The 21048-nt window shown below is 35.6% G+C and overlaps 1 protein-coding gene and 1 non-coding gene across 4 annotated transcripts in view; one reads left to right on the top strand and one right to left on the bottom strand.

The window, feature by feature from the left end:
• Positions 1-21048, top strand: part of UBE2E2 (ubiquitin conjugating enzyme E2 E2) — a 376389-nt gene that overhangs the window by 253355 nt on the left and 101986 nt on the right. The gene's annotated exons all lie outside the window — the stretch shown is intronic.
• Positions 19811-19914, bottom strand: LOC123394599. The gene has a single exon (XR_006609359.1). It is a non-coding gene; the product is annotated as a U6 spliceosomal RNA (small nuclear RNA).

Consider the following 21048-nt stretch of genomic DNA (forward strand, 5'->3'; position numbering starts at 1 on the left):
ACATTTATATTAAATGTAATTTTCATCTACTGTATTGAGTTTTCTGAAATTATAACAAACTGTAATTCCATCGAGTTCTGGCTCTGTTGTAAACTTAGGAGTGAACTGAAGTGATTTATCATAAATATCCCACTAAGGGATTTATTTGGAATACATTGTAACTTGTTTTTCATTTTTAATAATACAAGATTAGCATCATTCAGTATGAAATATTATATTGTTATACAGCATAATTCAAAAATGTCTCCCTGATGTTGTCACTGTATTTTATTGATTTTAACTTGAAGTCTTCATTGTCTAACACTTTCTCTATATGGTGCCTATTCTTAATATTGCTAAAAATCGTGTGTGAATATATGTTTTTTTACCTATATGTAACTGGTATCAAGAATATCTGTTACATTTAGACGTGAAGTAATACTTTCAAGCTGCCAGTCTTAAGTAGGGCACGATATTAAAATGCTAATTCTCATTAGGCGGCGACAAATTCCAGAGATTCTTAATTTTATTTCAAAAGACAAATGACGATCCTCCATTGATAGTTTTTTATCTTTCTCTGCGGGTATAGAATAATGTGTGATGAAAGACTACAGCATCTCACAAATCTTATTTGCTGTACATGACCAATCCTGAGTCCTCAAGTTTTTCCACTCCATCTCAGAGAACTTTCAAGGTCTTCTCCTGCTCCTGTTTGCTAGACACACACCAGTCTAGGCAGCCAGGAGGAAGTGAGTAGGGTTAAGGACAGGACAAGTGTTAAATGATACCTGGGCACTTAACGTTAAGGAAAGGACCAGACCAATTCCAGACCAAGAACTTGATTTTGATACTCTTGATTTTTGATACTCTTTTGCATATTTTATTATCTTTAATACTCTTGGTCATCCCTTTATAGCTAATAAAAGAGTTCTTGTAGAGCAGTGGGGTAACTTATAATCAGGAACTCTGGAACCACTTGACAGTGTGAACTTGAGGAAATTATTTAACCTTTCTATGCCTCAATTTCCTTGTCTATGAAACTGGGATGGTGTGCAATGGTAATCCACCACAACTGGGATGTAAAGTATATAAAACAGTGCCTAGCACCTAGTAGACACTACAGAAGTGTTAGCATTAGTGATACTATAATAAATTATTCTTACTGCATGTTAGATGGTTAAAGCTATGTTCCAGGGGAGACCTACTACTCTCAATAAACGGGGCTCAATAGATGTTGCATTTCCTGATACTTTATTACTGAAAGACCTGCCTTTTCTTGTAAATGCATTTTGCTCAAAATTAATTCTCAGTCTTTTTCCCATAATTCCTGCAGTGTACACCCTTTTTAGGGTACAAAGAGAGAAAAAATAATCATCAACTAACCCAAATCGTACTGTGCAGGTATGAATATTGGCCCCACCCTAGCAATGTTTTCTATTTAAATGGTATTAATTGGCAGAATTATAGGAAACTTGGAATTACGAAGGAGAATCAGAGCCTCTCTACCTGGAGGCCCAAATCTATTTTGCTTCTCACATCAGAGAGAATATTGCCTTACTGTAAACCATAAGAGATCCAAGACTCAGTTTTTATCATATATTCCTAGTAACCATATATTGCATAATCTGCTGGTTATGGAACATTAGGCCAATAGGACTCTCTTCCCAATGACTTGAGATGGCCGACCTCCTGGGTCCCTAGATGCCAGATGTCTGCAGGGAGGGCCTTAAAGCGGCTTCTGGATCTGATGAGTTATTCTCTCTCCTCTACATTGTTTATTTAAAATTTTTTGCTTGGGCTGGGGGTGGGGAGATGTGCGCAGAGGAGAAGCCTGGGTGGCTCAGTCAGTTAAGCATCTTACTTCAGCTCAGGTCATGATCTCCAGGTCCTGGGATTGAGTCCCACATCAGGCTCCATGCTCAGTGGGGAGTCTGCTTCTCCCTTTCCCTCTGCCCCTCCTACCCTTTCCTCTCAAACAAATGAATAAAAATCTTTTAAAAAGTAAAGTAAAATTTTTTGCTGGCTTCTTAAAAATAGTACATTAATAAGCTGCTTATTATTCGTCTTTAATTACTACTACCCAGCATAATGTAATAATCATTGACTACATCTTTCTACTCAGATTAAACCCATTTTAAGTTTATTCCAGTATAGTTACAAACTCCTTCATGTTTAGTGATTGTCATTTATTGTATTATAGAATGGTCCTCTGCTTTTAACTCAAAAGAAATAAAGCGCTTCATGCTAGCCATTTTCATTAACCCAATGTTAACATTTTAAAGATCATAATGTTCTTGATAAATTAAAATATACAAAATATATGAACTATAAAGTCCTGGCTTACATTTAACAGAAAGTCAGCAACTATGGCAGAGGAACTTTGCCTCGTAGCTGCATAAGTGAACAGTCACCTAGTGATAAAGTTGGTCTTTGAAGGATAAACCAGAACCTGACCTGCAAAGTCAATGGTATTAGCAAAGTGTTTTGTATCATTTATGGTAGATTAGTGTTTAATTCATTGTTTAAATGTACTTACTACTTTTTTCCAAGGAGACAAAATAAACTCCAGTAGCATCAACTATTAACATACATTTTTATTTTTATTTTTATTTATTTTTAGGGCCTCTCAAACACAGGGTACTTTTCTAGAACCTAATAAGAAGATATCTGAAATGTTATTGTGCTGAAAAATACCTTGTCAATTCTACTTAAATCTAAAGCAAAGCAAATAAACAGTAATCTTAAATCAGAATTTAATTATGTAATACCCATTTTTTTTAAAGATGTTATTTTTATTTGACAGAGAGAGAGATCACAGGAGGCAGAGAGGCAGGCAGAGAGAGGGATGGGGAAGCAGGCTCCCCGCTGAGCAGAGAGCCCGATGTGGGGCTCAATCCCAGGACCCTGGGGAGCATGACCTGAGCCGAAGGCAGAGGCTTTAACCCACTGAGCCGCCCAGGCCCCCCTGTAATACCCATTTTTTTAATCCTAAACTGTTAAACAAGTAAATGTTATGAGAGGCAAAGGTGATGTACTAAAAAAGTACTTCTCCACTTAGTGTAACTATGGTAATTAAATAGCCATTCTGAGCTTTAGTTTCCTCATCTACAAATATGAATTATGCTTGTGCTGCTTACTTCTTAGGCGTTGTGGTGGGAATCAAATGACATAATATGTGAGAAAATGCTTCATTAATTACCAAGTGTTTTTCAAATGTACATAAATCTTATATACAAATAAAGCAATTAGCAATATGTTCATCTGTATCTTAGAAAATAATTTGCTTAACATCTTCTGAAAAGCAAGTACGTTGTAACCTGAGCTTTCTGGATACTTAAATTTTCATTTCCAGATTTCATGGATACTTAAATTTCCATTTCCATTTTTGCTCATTAAAGGAGAAGTTCCTTTACATAATTGATAACAAAATTTATTGACTTCTTACACACTATTTGTACTCTTCAACTATTATTTCTACATGTCCTATTATTTAATCCTCACAGCAATCCTATGATGTAGGTAATGTTATCACCATTGGAGGAACTGAGACAGGATTGCTTAAAGAATTTCCAAGGTCACACAGCTAATGAGTGACAACTAAGATAGAACTTATATCTGCATGAATCCAGAATCCAGGCTGCTCTACCTGCCCCTGTAAGTAGGCAATTTGAATCACACTAGATGTAGTATAGTTCATCTCATTTTAAAACCCCCAAAGTCACAAATTTCTAAAAGACCATTGTCAAAAAATAATTTTAGAATAGTTTATCATAACTTTTCCCCACACACAGTCCCATTAGCTCTTGCTAATAACGAAGAGTATCTGACAAATTCATTTCCTGACTTTAAGACGAAGTGGATGATCTTCTGGCTTCTCAGAGACCACCAGTGGTTATGCAGTGGCTGAATTGGAAACCCTTTAGCCAGAATAGAAATGTGGGTAGAAGGAATCTTCACTTTTGCTGTTCCCCAGGCCAGGTCTATAGAGCTCTATACTTCACATCTCCAAAACCTACTTACCCTTCAGCCTCCCAGCTCTAGCACAACTGGCATTTTTCCTTAACTAATGACAAGTATTGTGACATATTTATAGAATTACTTAAGCCATTTCAATTGAAGGCCTACAAAGGTCCTCTTGAACAATAGCTATCAAAGGGAAAATATATGTTTAACTGTAACTGAGAGTTATGTAGTATGCCTCACTTTTTACAAAATTTCTGTTTTGACTGAGTTTCTAGTCTCAGAGCATAGCATGCATTTATTAGTATAGGCACCTGTTCTTTAGAGTTGAGCAAATTCCTATAACAGTTTGCACAGTAATAGAATCCTTTTTTTTTTTTTTTTTTTTTTTTAAGATTTTGTTTATTTGACAGAGAGATACACAGTGAGAAGGGAAACACAATCAGGGGAAGTGGGAGAAGGAGAAGCAGGCCTCCCACTGAGCAGGGAGCCCGAGGTGGGGCTCGATCCGAGGATCCGGGGATCATGACCTGAGCCAAAGGCAGATGCGTAACGACTGAGTCACCCAGGTGCCCCAGTAGAATACTTTTTAACTGTCTCCCCGCAATCCATTTCCCCACCACCACCACATCTTAGGAGAGTTCCTACCTATTAAAGTGGCTTACAAAGCATGATACTTTATACCCGAGATGTACAGAATGATTACAGAGAGTACAGAATAAACATTTTAAAATGTATAATTACCCATATTAATTTTAGTTTATATTGGGAAAAATATAACTAGTAATCAGAACTGTGATTTCATAGTTTTTTTAATTGAGGCTAAACTAGGTTTTTATTTTTTTTAAAAGGCTTAAATAGGCATTTTGCTTTTAAAAATTTTTTTCAATTTGAAGAAATTTTTTTAAATTTGAATTTAAATAAACGATACTACAGTTAGTACCTAAGTAGATAAATACCCATGTAAATGGTAGGTGGAAAACATTGACCCCTTTTATGCACAATTAGTCCATAGCTAGTTTTCTACCAAGTACTATCCTATAAAACAAAGTCTTTATGATCCTTGCCTGTGTGACAATCTGTAATGATAACTTTGGATTTGTCATTCATTGCATTATAGTAAATTCTTTACAGAATATTTTATCCTATTGCAAAGTAATGGTTAACCTTCCCTTGTAAGGGAAGTAAAGTTTCTTTACTTCCCTTACAACAATGTATTTATTATTTGCTTCCTCCTTCACAGTAGGAGAAGCTCCATAGAGTTCAGTACGTGTTTGCAAAATGAATGCAAAACAGTGAGTATTTTTTTTTTGGTGATTTAAATGAGATCTAACTACGGAAAGGTCTGAGATAAAAATTCAAAGCAGTTTTTCCCTGAAAAAATAAGGTACTCAATTAAGTGAAGTTGGCTAAAAGGAATATTGTAAGGGCTCTATTAAATATAAAATGTATGCTCCATTTGGATTTCAAAGTCACTGTTGGTCATAAAATATACTTCATTACATGTGTTTATATATTTTGCATTTGGCTGCATGAGAAACCTCAGACTTAAAGGTTTTGTTTTCTTGGCTTTTTATCTTTTAACTATGTTTTTCCCTTTGTGGTTTACTTGTATATGGCTTATGTTGAAGGCCTAAGATTTGTGCTTTGAGCAAGTTTTTTTGTTGTTGTTTTATCTGTTGGTTTTATCAGAGAAACAGCTGTCAGAAAATAGCGTGGATTTTGGAATCCAAATGATACGGTTTAGAATACTTATCCTCCACTTACTTTCCCAGTGACTTTTAAACAAGCTGCCTGACCAAGCCTCAGTTATACCAACTGAAAATGAGCCTAATAATCTTTACTTCATGGAGTTACAATCAAGATTAATGTGAAATACTAAAAAAGTTTAGTGCAGCATAGGGACAGAGTAAATAGATAATAACTATGGTTTTTAGATAGTAACTATTAGTTTTATTTTCAGCAATCAACAATGTCTTCATAAATTATGGTCATATAAGCCTCATATTCAAAGCCTCACTATACTGGACAGCCTTCTTTCCTTGAACTTCTCGTACAGAGCCCACTTACTTTTGCTCCATATAGACCATTCTGGATTTTGCTGTTCACCTACTGTATTTTCAAGCCATGTCTTCCGCCTTCCCTCAAGGCCAGTCCTCCTTGTCAGTCCTATGTGTCGTTTTCCCTGATTTCATTCTTTACTGCTGTTTTATCTGGACTTCTGTTGATAACACACAATTTAACAATTGTTTTTCTCCCTCTACTTCTTCTATTCAAATTTTAATTTCTACAAACTGTAAGTATTTATGGATAAAGAATACTATCCTTTATTTTCCCCATATTACACACAGTTGTTTGGCTTAATGCCAAAAACAAACAAAAAGACATTGAAGCAGATCCATGGAGAAAAGGGGAAAGTGGTGATCAGAAGGTAAAAAGAGCATGACACATTGTGATAGGGGTGTAAGTTATGTTACACAGACCATCCACCATTGTACTTTACTCATTGCAGTCACTAGGAAGTAGTCAAAGTCTAAAGTCAAAGAGATACCTAGCACAACAGTGGAGAAGAGAAGAGGAAATACACTAAATCTTTGGTGTCAGAAGACCTGGATTAATTTTATTACTCAGATACATGACCTTGGATAAGTCACTTAACGTTAGATGTAAAATTAGAGGGCTAGAGAGAGTTGGGAAACAAGCCAAACAATTAATAAAAAATTAAAATAGACTTGGACTCTGAAGCTTAATCCTGGCTCTGGAACTAATTGTGTATGTGTTCTTGATCAAGTCATGCATCTCTTATTTGCTTATCTCTAAATGGAGGGTGATGAAATCCATCTCACGAAGTTATTAGGATTAAATTAGAAAATGTGTATATATAATGTCCGGTATATTGTGGTTCCATACTAAATTTTGTTTTTGTTTATTTATTTATTTATTTATTTAAGATCTATCTATCCATTTGAGATAGAAAAAGAGAGTGCCAGAGCTGGGAGGGCGAGGGAGAGAAGCAGACTCCCATTGAGTGCCAAGCCAGAGGCAGGGCTTGATCTCACCACCCTGAGATCATGACCTGAGCCATAATTAAGAGTGGGACACCTAACAGACTGAGCTCCCCAGACACCCCCGTTATGTTTATTTTTAAATAAACATCAATGGTTCTACGTTGACTTAGTTATAAAATGAGGGACTTGAGTTAGAGGAGCACCAAAATCTCCGAGTTTTGACATTCTGCACCCTTTACCTTTGGGAGAAGTTAATGGGTAAAGAATGGATATTGTTATTTTTCAGCTCATCAGAGGATTAGGAGGATAACTTAACTTAAAAATAACAGTTGTAACAAAAAATGGATACATCTAAATTACATAAGTCACTAATAAAATGTATTTTCTTATTCACATTATGGCTTTACCTTTATATTCCTATCAGTGGTCATCTGGATGGTCATCACCATGGATTTTGACATTTCATTTGACATTGACAGAATGACATTTTGACATTTCATTCTGCACAGTAAGAACTTTTGCATATTATACTCTTAGGATAATCAAGTACCTCAGTTAATAACTTAAAGCAAAGTTGAACCTGTCAAGTTGACAGGTAATTCACTGGCATATATATTTTTTAATATACTTGTCAAGTTTAACTTCTCCTTAATATTATACATGATTAAACAAGTTCCAAGAGAATGTAACATTGATTCACTCTTTGTTCAGTGAAGGACTTTGCCTATTGCAGAGAAAAATGTAATCTGTTGACTCTGTATGTGTGTGTTTGTGTGTCTTTTACTTGAGGGCCTTTAATTTCTAAAATAAACACAAAATCAGTTTTCTTTTCCCTCATCTTCACAGATTTCCTGTAGACACAATCCTTGAATATTGTTTCAGTCTGGCAAGTTTCTGAATAAGGATTTACAATGCCTTGTTTATCTGGCCTGCAACCCTGTAGGCAAATGTTAAAAGGCCCAAGTAGTACTAATCTGAAACTTCTAGTAAAAGAAGCTGCTATCTGTCAGCCAGGTTGGAAAGTTTAAAAGTATTACAGTAATAAGAGATTTCCTGGGAAGACCCTATTTACCAGAGATCAAATGTGGAGATCTCAAATGATACATTAGAATCCACCAACAAATCTTAAAACTGGGCCATATATATCTCTGAAGGGTTACTGTTGCTGTGCCCCATTCTTTATTTTCTGGTTTGCCAGAATTCTAAGATGGCTCTACCCTCCTTGCTTCCTGGGGAATCTCACCATCTAGGGAAATGAAAATTTCTTTGCTTACCAGAAGGTATGGATCTTGATCTCTTGAATCCAGGGGACTGACAGGTGGATCCATGAGGTTCAATTTCATAGGTATATAGTATACTGTAGTACCCACCAGAATGATTGGCCTACAAGGAATCAACAAGCACTTACATTTAGGGTCCTGTTTTTATTTTTTCTTAAGTTGTTCTTTTAAGCATTTCATTCATAACACCTCTAAGGGAAATTGAAATTTTAAATAGATAAGACAAAGTGGAAAAATTGAATTTGGTTGATCATTGTTGTGATTAAGCATATGTAACTTTAAATTTTCATATTTGTTCTAAGCAAATAGTTGGACAATTTAAGAATTATATTTGATACCATAGTTGAAATTGTTAACAAAAATGTAAAGGAATATAATAAATACATACTTTTTCCCCAAGCCTTTGAAAAAACATGAGGGATTATTGAAAGTACTCCTTTTTTTTTTGGCTTGAATTCTGGTTGTAGTTCTTGTTTTGAATTATTTCTCTGAATACTAAATCTGTTTTATGACACTTTACTTGGGTTTTAAATACTGATATCATTTTTTTTTATTTTTTTCTTTCTAAGATTTTATTTATTTATTTGACAGAGATCACAAGTAGGCAGAGAGGCAGGCAGAAAGAGAGGAGGAAGCAGGCTCCCTGCTGAGCAGAGAGGCTCCATCTCAGGAGTCTGAGAGAGGCAAAGGCAGAGGCTTAACCCACTGAGCCACGCAGGTGCCCCTTTAATACTGATTTTAAAAGATGACTCCTGAACAGTGGTATTCAGACCGTTTTAACCATGTAATCGTTTCTTCAAACAGAATATTTCATGGAAGCTCAGTGGATCCCCTTTGTTCAAAATGGGGTGAAGAAAGGAAAGCAGAGGTGCATGTACACACACGGGCATGCATACACATATTCGTAAATCTCCCATGGTTCCAAGGACTATAGTTTGAAAATCACCGATGTTTTACTATTTGTTAGAATGACTGACAGCCCCAATTCATATTATTCTGAAGCAGACTTTGAACAATAATTATTTTAAATAAAAAACACAAATTTCAGGAAGAAGATCCCTGAAAGATTGGCAGCAGTGGCATCATTCTTTAATTTCTTCATAAAAACAGGTAGAGCAACTAGGATATCAGAATCAAAATCTATATATAGCAGCTATGTCAAAACCAGGTACCCCCTCTAGCCCCCAGATATTAGCTGGTAAGGACCAATTACCAACTACTACAAGATTCATATGGGTCCAGTAACTGTGTGAGAGGGAGCAGAGAGGAAAAGAAACAGGGCAGCTGATAGCCCTGAGAATAGGAAATCCCTCCAATTGCCGGCAGCTACTCACTGGCAAGCACATTAATCCAATTGGAGTAGATGCTGAGATTAGATGGGTGTTTTTGTAAGATCTAATTCATAGGTGAATACAAAGGGACTGAGAAGCAATTCAGCTTGATGGTGCTGGATCATTCTGGTTCTTATATACTTTTGAAACAAGCAAACCAAAGCTCCCTTCCAGAACAAATCTCAAAGAGAAAAGCTACTTGAAGTAGAATCCAAATTGAGCAGTACAGGGCAATAGGGGAGGAGGGGAGGAAAAAATCCAGATAAAAACCAGGTGATGGCACAATGACACAATAAGATATCACTTTAACACCTAGTCAGAACACCTAGTATCAAAAAAGATAAGAAATAATCAATGTTGGCAAGAATGTAGAGAAAAGGGAATCCTTGTGCACTGGCAATGAGAATGTAAGTTGGTGTAGCCACTGTGGAAAGCAGTATGGAGGAAATTTAAAATAGAAACACCATACAATCCATCAGTTCTACTACTGGGTGTTTACCCAAAGAAAATGAAAACACTAATTTGATAAGATACATGCATAAGTTAATAAACACATACTGTATTTATTATAGCATTATTTATAATAGCCAAAATATGGAAGCAATCCAAGTGTCCATTAGTTGATGAATGAATAAAAAAAGATGTGAGATATGTATATGGATATATATCTATATATAAAAGTAGATACATATAATATTCCATTTTATATCTATAGTAGAGAATATATATATATATATATATATATATATATATATATAGGAGATTATTATGTTAAGTGAAATAAGTCAGAGAAAAACAAATACCATAAGCTTCAGTTATATGTGGAATCTAAAAAACAAAACAAACCAAAAAACAGAAACAGGACCATAAATACAGAGAACAATTTGATGACCACCAGAGGGAGTGGGGTGGGGGAACAGGCAAAATGGATGAAGGAGAATGGAAGGTACAGGCTTCTAGTTACAGAATGAATAAGTCATGGGAATGAAGGTAAAACACAGGGAACATAGTCAACGGTATTACAGTAGTGTTGTATGGTGATGGATGGTAGCTACACTTGTGAGCATAACATAATGTATAGAGTTGTGAACCCTATGTTATACACCTGAAACTAATATTGTGTGTCAACTATATCCAATAAAATATATATATACATATATATATAGCTCTTAAAAATGATAAATCATAAAAATGCTTTCAATTCTTTTTGTAAGAAGTTAAATTTAAAAAGTATAAATTTAAAAAGTAAATTAATAAATAAGTACACAGATAAAAAGGGCACCTGGGGTGGCTCAGTCAGTTAAGCATCTGCCTATGGCTCAGGTCATGATCTCAGAGTCCTGGGATTGAGTCCCTCGTGGGGCTCTCTGCTCATTGGGCAGCCTGCTTTTCCCTTTCCTTCTGCAGCTCACCCTGCTTGAGTTCATTTACCCCCCCTTCCCATCAAATAAATAAATAAAATCTTTTAAAAAGATAAATAAAGCAGGTGATGACAACAGAGGCAGTCCCACAAAGTAGAAGGCCATTTTTTAAAAAATCACTTTGTGAAAACAAGAGAAGAGAAAATTCTAGAATCATGAAGTTGGAAAAACTATCCTGGGCTATTCTTTTCAAAGTATAGGAAAACTTATTTCATTAAAAAAAGAAAATTAAGCAAAGATTTTTAAGGAAAAAATAAAGAACGAAATAATATCCCAACAATGAAAACATACATGTCCCCAAAAGTTTACAAAATAGATGGAAACTATGAACTATTATTTTAAAACAAAGTAAAAAAAATGTTTGATACTATAGGATAGGAAAAAAAACATAAATTGGAATTTGAAAAGATTGAAAAATTAGTTGATTGAAGAAAAATCCATGAAGTACTATATTTAAGACACTCAAGGATGAAAAACATGAGCAACTGACTTTCTATCCAGCCAAACTTACCTTCCAGTGTGACTACCATAGATAAATGGTTATGGATATTTCAAGAATTGAAGTGTTGTTCTTTTGAGCTCTTGCTGAAGAGAATGAGTTTCAGATAAAAGCCCTTCCCCCACCCCCCAAAAAAAACCAAAATGAAACTGGAGAGATTTCAGAGTAAGAGCTAGTGAAATTCTGTTTCCTAGCACTAGGTGGTGGTCCATAGTGGTTCTATCCGCTGAGGTGGGGTGGCAGAAATACAAAGTACTTCCAGGCACCATGTACATTTTCTTCGCTTATTGGCCTGCTGTGTGCAAAGGGTCTTGCACAGTGTTTCTTGACACCAGTAGAAATCATACTATTTTTCTTTCAGATACCTCAAAATAATATCTATGCCTCACTGCTTCAAGATTACAATAATTACTGGATTCACCAGTTCAGATTAAATTTTGTCATTGAATCTAATAAGGAAGCACATTTATAACACCAAATTTTTAAATACTTTGACAATCATATTTTAATATAGTGTTCCCTTTGTAATACTATGCATTTTATATGATGCATTTAAAAACATTATTCTGAGAAGAGGTTCATATGCTTCATCCAACTGCCAAATGAGTCATGGAACAAAAAAGAGGTTAAGAACTTCTGATTTCAATGGAAAGAGATGGGGTCTCTAAATTAATAAGAACAGAGTACCTTTTCCCCACTCTGTCAACACACATTGAAAATGGCTTGAGTAAGAAACTTTTGTTATAGTTAAATGAAAATGATATTTAAGAAAGGAAATTTAAAAAACATAATGGAGGTAAGATCTTCCTTGATTTCATTTAAATACTTTTGTAGAAAGAACTTTAGTTTTTCTGAATATTTTAGTAGCTTCCTGTTACTCAAAATCAATTTACATGGTCTTTACTGATTATCTCCAGAAGTTAAAAGAAACACCAACCTGTCTCAGTTTTTGTGGTTGGGCAGACGAGGCCAGACTGAACATTTCTGTTACATGCCTGAGCCACACAGTGAGTCTGGTTTTTTCTTTACAATGTAATTCTGGTTCGAAGTGCTTTTTGACTGTGTGGATATCAGACAGAAGTAAGTCCGCTTCTGTATATTTTAGTATGTTTTTATAGTCTTCTATCACCAAAAAAAACCCAAAAAGACAAAAAAAAAAAAAACCCTCATGAGATTATGACCTAATTATAATTACGAACTTTATTACTGAAGGGCACTTTAGCGGTTATCTACTCTACCATCCTCATCTTAAGAAGAGTAAACTGAGAACCAGAAAACTTTCAATTTGTACATGGTCAGATTTACCCATGGGCACACAACCAAGGTGGCAGTCTGGACTAAAATGTGCTTTTCCACACATGTGAGGCTAACATTGTGCTAAACCTCATTCTTCTATCTTCCTTCTCTCCTTCCTGTCCTGGTAGAAATTTCAATGCTCTGTCTATGATTTCATCCTCCCTCTTGCCTAATACTTTGTATTCATCCCCTCTTGAGTCCTCTTCAAGCCACATTCCTTTCTGTCCCTTTCCATCCAGACTTTGAGAGAGAGAAACACATTGTCCCTCTTTTAATCTCTTATTGTGCATTCTTCCTTAATCCACAACACACAATGCCAGACATTTCACTTAAACTGCTCTTCTCAAAGTCACGAACGTCAGTTTTCACTAAAACTGATGGACCAAGGAGGGCACATATTGCATGGAGCACTGGGTGTGGTGCCAAAACAATGAATACTGTTACGCTGAAAAGAAATTTTAAAAAATTTAAAAAGTATATTATATATATATATATATACAAATAAATATATATATATATATATATATACACCCACAAAAAATATGAAATAAAATTGAATTGAACAAAAAAAAAAATAAAAACTGAGGGACCTTTCTCAATGTTATTTTCTCTACCATTCTGCAGTATGTTTACACTGTTGACTTCTTTTTTTTCCCTTCAAGTGCTTTCCTCACTCTTAGCCTCTGTAATGCCATGCTCTCCTGACTTTCCTCATTTGGTTCCTCATGTTAGGCCATACTTTTAAATGTCCATGAGTGTTTCTCATAAGAACACCCTCCTAATATCTCCCCATTTTCACTGCTAGCTTTCTCATAACTTGATCTACTCCTGGGGCTCAGAATACCCACTGTGTTCTGTTTTTCTCACAAACTAGTCTGCAACAGTTCTTTCACCTAAATTTCATACTTGGCTGGGCATTGGCACCTGGACATCCTATAGCTCCTTCAAATTCAGCATGTTCCTTTTGTGTCTTGGCTCCAGAATTCAGACTTCTTTCCAGGACACTGTTATTACCACCATCGTCTTCTACCTTGAGTACTGTAAAGCTCCTGACTGGTCTCATGTCCCCAGTCTCCCCTTCCTCGCTGCTGTCAGAGAGGTCTGTCTAAAACAAAAATATGTTCATGTTCACTTCTCTTTCTAAAACCTATTCCTGATTCCATTACCTTCAGGGTAAGTCCAGTGGAGCACTGCATAAAAGTGCTTTCTTGGTCTGACTCTGCTTACCTTTCCTGCCTCACCCTTTCTCACACACCATACAACGCCTAGTTTTCTGCAAGAAACTTCCTCTTGTCTTTTGCCTCCTGCAGTTTGCCTATGCTCTTCCCCTACCTGCCTTTCTCTCCCTGCCTTTCCTTCCACTTCCCGTACTCTTGGATAACTTTTTTGAATATCTGAGATCTCATCTCTCGAAAGTTGGTTGAGGGGCCTTTACTCTCTGCTTTCATAGGTGCTCGGTACTTACTCCTATTACAGACAGCATTCATCATAGTACATTGTAATTGTCCCTGAACTTGTCTGTCTTCTCCCTTTATTTTTTAAGACTCGAGAAGAGTAGCTGTGTCTTACCACCATGCACCCAGGATCTAGCATCTGCATTTTCTTTTAATGGATGAATTAATATACCCTTGGTTATAATAAAGACATTTTGTTTTCTTCACTGAAGTGAAACTAAAGCTCAGCTACAACTAGCCTTTGGGAGCCACACCATATCCCTACCTTATAGGTGAGACTTAAGTCCTCTGAAAAACTAAATATATAAGCTCTCTTGGACCTTTAAAATAAATAGAATAGTCCCTTTCCAGTCTAGTGAGTTATAATAATGGAACACAAGTTTTCCAAAGTGTTAAATGTTTGAGAAGAACCTTAACTTCAGTAATTCTGTGAGAATTCTAGGAAAATTTTCCAAGTTCTCTTTTTTATCCTTTAGAACCTGGGAAAAGATTTTCTTTCTTTCTTAAGGCCATGTGTAATTCTTTTCTTTACTTCATGCATCTGGTTCAGTGACTTTGATTTAATTATAATGAATAAATGAGAAACAAAAAGATCAAATGACCTTTATTATACAAACACATCTGTACTTAGATGTTGCCTAAGAACAGGTGGCTAAACCTCAGAAGACCCACAAATTTATCTGGTGGGCAAATTGTGAATACAAAATATTATCTTACTATTTTTTTGTTTTCTAGAAATAATGCCTAATTTTCCAATTAACAGTTGTTAATCATCCTACCACTGAGATAAATAGCTTTTAAATCTACCTTTGTTACTTATATGCAGAGTAACCTAACATTTTAATGTTCATGAATGCTGGCCATGAGTTGAAAGAAGTAATATACTTAAAAAACTAACACAATCCAGTGTATGTATTCTTTTGGTGTTCTCTTTCACCTTCTTGGTGACCACCCATTTCGTAGATTGAACATGGATTCTCTCCTCAGTGTCCTTTTCTCTGTTTGGTCCCTTTCCGGTCCACATCAGCCTCTGGTTTCTTCCCATAAGGTTCCTTCTTAGGAGTAACCCTGTAATGATTATCTTTGTTTCCTGGCCTTTACATTATCAGGGGTAGGTATACTTTTATCTACTCATCATGGCTTTGCTCAGAGAACTGATGTTTTTTAAGCCCTCTTGATAACTCTTACAGTATCAGAAAGGTCAATCAAACCTAACAGGATCACACCTAGATTTTTCTGTTCTTGGTATGCTTCTAGTTTCACTCTTTCTACTCCCTGAGAGTAAGCATTCTCAGAGGTTCTGTCTCTGAAACCATTTTTCTTTCTTTTTTTTTTTTTTAAAGATTTTATTTATTTATTTGACAGAGAGAAATCACAAGTAGTTGGAGAGGCAGGCAGAGAGAGAGAAAGAGGGAAGCAGGCTCCCTGGTGAGCAGAGAGCCCGATGTGGGACTTGATCCCAGGACCCTGAGATCATGACCCGAGCCGAAGGCAGCGGCCTAACCCACTGAGCCACCCAGGCGCCCCTGAAACCATTTTTCTAAGTGAAGTCCTTTAACAACATTGTTAGGAAGAGTAATGATCCATTCTCTTTTCAATTATCCCTGAATATATTTCTCTTGGTCTCTGTTTGTGACTCCATTATTAATATGTAGCATAGTTAAATTGAACAAAATGGATTTCTTAAAATTCTAATCAATAAAGCAAAACTTCAATCAGCTAGGGTTTATGTTGGAGCAGGAACCTGCCAAGATATGAGTTTGAACTTTTTCAAGAGTTTATTTTTAAAGCATGATTAACTATGAAAGGAAAACAGATCTCAATTGTTTTGTGCTGGATTTTTCAATTAAACATACAACTCTCTTTGAAATCCATGTGAGCCAAGTTTACAAACATAGTAGCAGGTCTTTAATATTTTCCTGGCATTGAGACTGTTCTAGTAAAAGGAAGAACACATTTATATATGTTTATTCTAAGAGAAATATGCTTATATGTGATAATATCATAACTACCAAAGCATAGACCCTTCTTCTCAACTGCTGCTTACCTTAATTGCCGTACAAGGCCTCTGAGTTGGCAAGCTGAACATTAGAGGTGAACCTGTGAATACTCTTAATGTGTCTACAGCAAATTGAGTCTTTTTGAACAAGGATGAGTTGATTTTCTTTTGCCATCTAAGTAATTGAGTCTAAATTTAAAATTAGAGGATCAGTTTCTCTGTGGTGATTTTTTGGGCTTTCGAAATGAACTACGGCCAATCCAAGCAGAAGCATAGAATACCCAAGGATTCCCATTCACTATATGAGTTATCACCTGTTTTATAGTATTTGAAGTTCACATGCTTCTTCCTTCCCTTTCCTTATTGTTTTTGGCATTCCCCAAATAACCCAGCAAACAGATTTTCTTTTTAAAGTAGATTTTTATTCCTTTCCCAACATATTTTTATCAATATTGGTTTGCTTTTCTGTCTGCTACCTGGTGGGATTATTTTACCTGTCTCTGAGGTTCTTTTTTGTTGCTGTTGTTTTGAAATTTAAGAAATAGTATTGTGTTTTGGCAATTCAAATATTTTCTTAATACTAGTAGTGCTTCTATGAGCAAAGACATCAGATATATTTATTATACTTGAAGCTATACAGTTTATGAAATTGGCAGTAGAAAACCACTAAAAGATATTGACCCACAATTTAAATTTAATGAATCTAAATAATTTGATTTTTCATTTCTACTGTGCTCAGTGTTTAATAAACTATTTTTATTATTATACATCCATGTATACTATAAAAACTGCTACCTACATCATACATAAAATTATAGGAATAATCAAACTGGAATGTTCTGACATTAACTGATAAGTTTCAGAGCTTTTTATTTCCAGTTGTGTTGATTTAACTTTGGAAGTTTGTGTGTTAAATTCCTTCTTTTACTAAAAACATTTTCTGTCTTTAAGATTCAGCTGAAGGGCGCCTGGGTGGCTCAGTGGGTTAAGCCGCTGCCTTCGGCTCAGGTCATGGTCTCAGGGTCCTGGGATCGAGTCCTGCATCGGGCTCTCTGCTCAGCAGGGAGCCTGCTTCCTCCTCTCTCTCTCTCTGCCTGCCTCTCTGCCTACTTGTGATCTCTGTCTGTCAAATAAATAATAAAATCTTTAAAAAAAAAAAAAAAGATTCAGCTGAAGAGGTATAATCTTTACCAAAATTGTCGTTTAAAAAATTACACTGTGAATATTTAGCATGCTCTGGTCCTAAACAGTATAATTGTGTTTGCAGTGGATAAATTGTTAACCTAAAATAGAAAGAACTCTTACATGGATTAGGACAGTTTTTCTTGCTATTTTGCAAATCCTTAGCCAACTATGAACATACAACTAAATAAGATTACAGTTCGCAGAGAAAAGAGTCTATCATGTGCTAACATATTTTTAGGAGCTTTTACGTGATTGTTTTTGGAGTGGGAAAATACAACTTAATAGAAGTAGATAAATTTCATAAAGTAATACCTAAATGTTCTATATATGTGTTTTAGGTTTTATTTTGTTTTTAGAAATAATTTGGAATCATTGCCTTTACCAAATCTGTTTTATTGCTCCCCATTAGTTCTCACCATCAAACTGTGTGTTTACTTTTTTATTTGCTTAGTGTTATCTTCTCTTCATTAGGATATGAATTCCATGAACATAAAGAGTTTGGTTTTGCTTGATGCTAAATCTGCATTACCTATGTGACCTACACACAGAAGGATCTTAGAATGTATTTGTTGAATACATGAGTAAATAAGTAAATTGACTTCATTTATATCATTTTTCCCTTTTATTTAACATTTTAAGCATTTCTTTATGTTATTAAAGAAGAAAACACCATTTTTAAAAAGAAGTCATGGTATGCTAAAGCAATAAATGTAAATCAAATCTGGTGGAGATGTTTTAGTTACTGGATGGGGGGCGGGCAGAGGGAGAAGAGAGACTCTACAAGCAGACTCCCTGATGAGCGCAGAGCCAGAAGTGGGCTCCATCCCAGGACCGTGAGATCATTACCTGACCCAAAACCAAGAGTTGGCTGCTTAATCAACTGTTCCACCCAGGTGCCCCTGCTTTTATACATTTTAAAGAATATATTCTATCTAAACAAAACTAGGTTTTTATACTCACTGGGGCTTGAACTGGAATAGGACAAGAAAATTCAATTCTGTCAGCTTTTAAAAATGTAATAGTAAATTCTAAGTGTATTCTGTCACATTTTAATGGTCTCAGACCTAGTTTTTACTCCTCTCTCTTATCTTTCTTTTATCTCCCACTTCCTGTTTCTCCCTTTTCTTTTCTTCCTTCAGAGTAAATGAGGGGATAAATGGTCAAATGTGCAGGTATGCTGAAGTAACTAACTGTTGCTCAGTCAACCCCACTTCTTTCTCAGGTCTCTCAAATAATCCCATTCTTATCAGTTTACATTCTGTACTGATCTCCTTTATAACTTCATGGAAAGACATTTGATAGGCAGTTATAATACAGAAAGTTTGGGACTACAATATTAAAAAGTAGCTTTACTGTCTATTAGTAGTTATATTGGAGCTGTGGTGCTATCAGCAATGCATTCTCCACCGCTAGCTTACTGGAAGTCACAAGAATGGACATCTGGACAGTTTGGAATGTGACAGAGCCTGACCTGCAGAACTGATAAATCACTACGGAGCAAATCTTAACTATTTCGGGGTGGGGGGTGTTGTATCATTTCTTTTGAATTCAATTGACATAATTTGCTTCAAACAAAATCTTGAATGACACAGCCTATCCATAGTCTTTGGAAAAAGGGGAGATGGGTTTTAGAAGGTATTTTGGGTTCCTAAAATGTCATGATCTCATTCACTGGAAAGTAGCCATTGGCATTTCAGCTAACTTTTATTTTACTGGGTATCCATTTTCATTGAGCTTAGTAATGAGAATAAATAACTAATATACCGTGGAAGGGTTGGTGGTCTGGGGAGCAGAAGATCAAGCAAACTGAATTGGTACACTCAAACTTGAGTACAGAACTGATCTAGTTGAAATATCCCCACCCTCACTTCTCCCTATGCTTCTCCTCCCCAGAAAGCAAGTAGTTTTAATGTTGATATTTTACTGATATTTTTGGTCAGTACTATCCTGTTACCAGTATGATTAATAGAATTAGAATGTAGCTAATGTAAAGCATTTGACAATATTTTGGGAAAACTTCCATATAGAGAGATGAGTAATCATATACTTAAATTTAAAACTTAAACTTATTGGGGCACCTGGGTGGCTCAGTGGGTTAAGCCTCTCCTTCGGCTCGGGTCATGATTTCAGGTCCTGGGATCGAGCCCACATTAGGCTCTCTGCTCAGCGGGGAGGCTGCTTCCCCACTCTCTCTGCCTGCTGCTCTGCCTACTTGAGATCTTTCTCTCTGTGTCAAATAAGTGAATAAAGTCTTTTTAAAAATTAAATAAAAATAAAACAAACATGCTGTACAAGATGAACATTTGTACGTATAGAATTTCTTTAAGGAAATTCAAGAAAGCCATTGCTTTTGTTGTTTTCAGTGTCAGTTCTTAAATTAACTTCTTTTTTCTTTTTTTTAAGTATGGAACTCTTCACAAATTTGTATGTTATCCTTGTGAAGGGGCCATGCTAATCTCTGTATAGTTCCAATTTTAGTATATGTGATGCCAGAGTGAGCACAAATAAACTTTTATTTTGGAATAACTTTAGATTTACAGAAAAGTTGCAAAGATAGTACCAAGTATTTCCATAACACAGTTTCTCTACTTAAGTTTTTATTTTATTACCAGTGTAGGTTAAAGATACTATAGGTTTGATTTCAGACCACTGTAGTAAAGCAAATATAATAGAGTGAGTCAAATTAATTTTTTTAATTTCCTAGTGCATATGCAAGTAGTGTTTATATGATGTTATATTTTATTAAGTGTGCAATCACATTATGTCTAATAAAAACAATGTATATAACTTAATTAAAAGATATTTTGTTGCTTAAAAAGTGCTAACCATCATCTAACCTTTGAGGGAGTTGATCTTTTTGTTGGTGGAGGATCTTGTCTTGTTTTTGATGCCTGCTGACTAATGGGTGGTGATTATCGAAGGTTGCGGTGGCTGTGGCAGTTTCTTAAAATAAGACAGCAATGCAGTTTGCTGCATCTCTAGACTCTTCCTTTCCCGAACACTTTCTCTCTAGCCCACGATGCCATTTGATAGCATTTTACCCACAGTAGAACTTCTTTCAAAATTGGAGTCAATCCTCTCAAACCCTGCCACTGCTTTATCAACTCAGTTTATGTGATATTTTAAATCCTTTGTTGTCATTTCAACAGTCTTCCCAGCATGTTCACTAGTAGTAGAGTCATCTCAAGAAACCACTTTCTTTGCTTATCTGGAAGAAATAACTCCTTATCTGTTGAAAGTTTTATCATGAGATGGCAGCAATTCAGTCCCATCTTCAGGCTCCACTTCTAATTCTAGTTCTCTTGCTGTTTCCACCACATCAGCAGTGACTTCCCCACTAAAGCCTTGAATCCCTCAAAGTCATCTGTGAGGGTTGGCTTATTCATGTTGATATTTTGACCTCTTCTCATGAATCATGAATGTTCTTAATGACATCTAGAATTGCGAATTCTTTCCAGGTTTTCAATTTACTTTGCCCAGATCCATCAGAGGAATCATTATCTATGGCAGCTATAACCTTACAAAATGTATTTCTTAAATAATAAGACTTGAAAGTCAAAATGACTCCTGATTCATGGGCTGCAGAATGGATGTTGTGTTAACAGGACTGAAAACACATTAATCTTACTAAAAATC

Source organism: Mustela putorius, unplaced genomic scaffold, assembly GCF_011764305.1.
Source record: "Mustela putorius furo isolate JIRA1106 unplaced genomic scaffold, ASM1176430v1.1 tig00003834_pilon_pilon_pilon, whole genome shotgun sequence".
Taxonomy (NCBI): Eukaryota; Metazoa; Chordata; class Mammalia; order Carnivora; family Mustelidae; genus Mustela; species Mustela putorius.